General features: G+C 37.7%; 1 pseudogene; it reads right to left on the reverse strand.

Moving 5' to 3' along the window:
- Positions 1-737: 737 nt before the first annotated feature.
- On the reverse strand, positions 738-1,151 carry LOC102842368 (annotated as a pseudogene).
- Positions 1,152-4,510: the final 3,359 nt, after the last annotated feature.

Here is a 4,510-nt window from a genome sequence, read left to right on the forward strand (position 1 = left end):
TACTCTAGTTATTTTGATAAAATGGCATTTTGAAGTCAGCTTAGGAGAAGGAAGATTTACATTGGGGAATGGAACTGTCGGCAGCCTTCTGTCTTGTGGTTGACTCAGAGCTGACTGCACTGGCCATGTGTTTAGGTTTTGGTTCCCCAAGGAATGTGTTGAGTTATATAAAACCTGGTCAGAAAAGACAATCCACAGAAGGAGTTTTCCTGGGATGCTCCAACAAGTTTTGAATAGCCTGTGATCAGTTAGGTGCTACAGCAAATTTTGTCTATGACTTTAAGGTTTCGTATCTGATCAAGGATGTTTTTCCTTTATGGTACCATCTCTAATTCATGTGAACAATTTTCTCTTCTGTACACTCTATGATGGTAGTGTATTTACTGATCTGAGACGAGGGCTGCTTTCTTTATCCTTTTGTTAAGAAGTAATTGTGTGACATTATTACTAACCTCATCTATTTTTTTCTGTGTCTTTCTTTGAAAAGTGAATAATTCATCTCCTGCTCTGGTGTTTCCTGGTTTCAGTAAAAGACAATGGCTTTTGAGTCTCCTTTTTTCTGATCCTGGATTATTAGACCCTTATTTTTTGGAGGAAGGTACATTTGGCTTTGATTTTTGAAGCAAGTAAAATTTATTTAAATGCCATTTCAGCATAGTTCTAATTAAGTATTATAATTCATGCTAATTAGCATAAGTAGACATGATCCATGAAGAGTTAACAGTGTATTTCTCTCCTTACTGTTGAGTCATGATACCATTATGAAGCCTTACACGACAAAAGTTCTCATCTGCTGAATTAGAGATCTCATACTTTTCTATCAGCTCTTTTGCTTTAAAAATATAGGCACTCATAGAATCTTCCTTTGACACCCCTTTTTGGAAGTCCCATGCTTCCCATTTAGCCTTGCCCTTTAAGTCTAACATTGCTTGCCATTCAATATCGATGTCTCCAGTTACAGATTGTTTATAGAGTCCACAGAGTTCTTTCAGTTAAGCAACATCAGGCTTCATCTTCAGCTTTCTCATATCTACTGCAGCCCTATCAAAGTCAGCCTGCAGGGATATGGTGGCGACAGCCCGGCTGCAGCTGGACTCTCCGTGCTGCGTTCCCCTTGGCTTTGTTTTTTTATTTTGTTTCCTGTGGACCATTGATTTTCTTCCACCATTGTTCTCTTCCTATGGAGGTTATTTTATTTTCCATACCAGAATAATGTAACTATTGCAAAATAGAAAGATAATACTATTGGAAATGTTGTGTACGATTTATAAAAATCATTTAGATACAAATATTGGAGATAAAAATTATCAGACCATAATTTGACCTTCCTAGTGCCTAATCATCTGGCAATTTGTCATACTGTTGAGACTTGCATGTTGCTTTGATACTGGAAGTTATGTCACCAGAATTTGAAATACCAGCAAGTTCACCCATGGTGGGCAGGTTTCAGCAGAACTTCCAGACTAAGACAGACTAGAAAGGACAGACAGACTACTTTTGAATGTTTATCCACTGAAAATCTTATGAATAACAGCAGAACCTCGTCAGATATAGTGCCTGGAAATGAAAACATTATGAATAGCACCAGAATATTATCAGATGGAGTGCTGGAAGATGAGCCCCCTTCAGGTTGGAAGGCACTCAAAATGCGACTGGGGAAGAGCTGCCTTCTCAAAGTATAGTTGATCATGATGACACAAATGTAGTAAAGCTTTTAGGAACTTGGTGATAGAAATGATGCTGGAGATTGCATGACAGAATTTTTTAAGTCCAATGACTTACTCAGTAATTATACACATGGACCTCACCAGATGGAATACACAGGAATCAAATTGACTACATCTGTGGGAAAGCTCCATATCATCAACTAAAACAAGGCCAAGAGCAGACTATGAAACAGACCATATGCAAGATCAGGCTGAAGCTAAAGAAAAAATTTTAAAGTTCACGAGAGCTGAAATATGTCCTTGAACATATCTCACTTGAATTTAGAGACCATCTCAAGAACAGATTTGATGCATTCAACAGTAATGACCAGAAGAGCTATGGGGATAACATCAAGAATGTCATACAGAAAGAAAAGCAGAAGGTTATTAAAAAGACAGGGAAGGAAGAAAAGACCAAAATGGATGTAAGAAGAGACTTTAAAATTTGCTCTCCCGCATAGAGATGCTAAAGCAAACGGAAGAAATGAGGAAGTAAATGAACTGAACAGAAAATTTCAAAGGGCAAAGTCAAGTATTATAATGAAATGTGCAAAGACCTGGAGTTAGAAAGTAAAAAGGGAAGGACATGCTCAGCATTTCTCAATTTAAGCCTCAACTATTTAAAGATCCCATGGGCAAAATATTGAATGATGCAGAAACATCAAAAGAAGATGGAAAGAATACACAGAGCCATTGTACCAAAGAGAAATGGTCAATGTTCAACCATTTCAAGAGGTAGTATATGATCAAGAACTGATGGTATTAAAGGAAGAAGTCCAAGTTGCACTGAAGTTATTGGCAAAAACCAATGCTCTAGGAATTGAAGAATTCCAAATTGAAATCTTTCAACAAACTGATGCAACATTGGAGGTACCCACTCATCTATGCCAAAAAATTTGGAAGACCTGACCAACTGATTGGAAGAGACCCATATGTGTCCAATCCAAAGAGAGGTAATCCAATGGAATGCAGAATTCATTGGACAATATCATTAATATTACATGCAAGTAAAATTTTGTTTTGAAGATAATTCAAACACAGCTGCAACTATACATCAGCAGGTAACTGCCAGAAACTCAAGCCAGATTCAAGAGAGGATGTGGAACCAGGCCTATCATTGCTGACATCAGATAGATCTTGGTTGAAAGCAGGGAATGGAAGAAAGATGTTTACTTGTGCTTTATTGACTATGTGAAGACTTTCAACTGTGTGGCTCATGATAAACTATGGATAACATTGCAAAGAATGGGTACTCCAAAACACTTGATTGTGCTCATAAAGAACCTGTATATACACCAAAAGGCAGTCTTTTGAACAGAACAAGGGGGTATTGAATGGTTTAAAATCAGGGAAGGTGTGCTCCAGTGATATATACTTTCACCATACTTATTCAATCTGTATGCTAAACAAATTATCTGAAAATTTGGATTACATGAAGAAGAGTATGGTATCAGGATTGGAGACTCATTAACAGCCTGCAATATGCAAATAATACAGCCTTGCTCACTGAAAGTGAAGAGGACTAAAATACTTTTGGGTAAATATCACAGATTATAACCTTCAATATGGATTGTACCTCAATGTAAAGACAGCAAAAATCTTCACAACTGGACCAATAAATAACATCATGATAAATGGAGAGAAGATTGAAGCTGTCAAGGACTTCAGTTTGCTTGGATCTACAATCAACACTCATGGGAGCAGCAGTTAAGAAATCGAACGGTGTAGGCATTAGGCAAATCTGCTGCATGATGACTTTAAAGTATTCAAGAGCAAAGTTATCAGTTTGAGGATTAAGGTGTACCTTACCCAAGCCATAGCATTTTCAAAAGCCTCATATACATGTGAAAGTTGGACAATGAATAATGAAGACAGCAGAAGAATTAATGCATTTGAGTTATGGTGTTGGAGAAGAATATTGAAAGTACCATGATTTCCAGAAGAACAAACAAATCTGTGCTGGAAGACGTACAGCCAGATGCCCTTTAGAAACCAGGATAAAGAGACTTCATCTCTTATACTTCAGACTTATTATCAGGAGGGACCAGTCTCTGGAGACGGTCTTTATCCTTGGTATAGTAGAGGGTCAGTTAAAAAGAGGAAGATCCCCAATGAGATGGATTGGCACCATGGCAGCAGCCATAGGATCATGCAGAACTAGGCAATTCTCTTGTATGTCACTATGAGGTGGAACCGAGTCAATGGCACATAACACCAACAGCAGTATTTAGTGCTGTGCTCTGAATTGTTGTTATTGGGTGCCATTTTGTCAGTTCCAATTCACAGCAACCCTATGCAGAACAGAACAAAACACAATCAGGACTAATGCCATCCTCACAATCCTTACTAAGTTTGAGCCTATTTCTTGCAGCCACTGTGTCAATTAATTTCTTTGAGGGTTTTACTCTTTTTCACTGACTTCTGCTTTACCAAGCATGATGTCCTTCTCCAGGAAATTATTCCTCCTGATGACACACCAAAAGTACTTAAAACAAAGTCTCACCTATCCTCTCTTATAAGGAGGATTCTGGCTGCACTTATTCTAAGACAGATTTGTTTGTTCTTCTGGCAGTAAATGGTATATTTACTATTCTTCACCAACACCATAATTCAAAGGCATAAATTCTTCTTCAGGTTTCCTTATTCACTGTCCGGCTTTTGCATTCATATGAGGCTATTGAAAATACCATGGCATGGGTCAGGCAAACCTTAATCTTCAAAGTGACATTGTTGCTTTTCAACATTCTAAAGAGATCTTTTGATGTAGATTTCCCAATGCAATACATCATTCTATTTCCTAATTG

The sequence above is a fragment of the Chrysochloris asiatica genome, unplaced genomic scaffold (assembly GCF_000296735.1).
Source record: "Chrysochloris asiatica unplaced genomic scaffold, ChrAsi1.0 scaffold00062, whole genome shotgun sequence".
Classification (NCBI taxonomy): Eukaryota; Metazoa; Chordata; class Mammalia; order Afrosoricida; family Chrysochloridae; genus Chrysochloris; species Chrysochloris asiatica.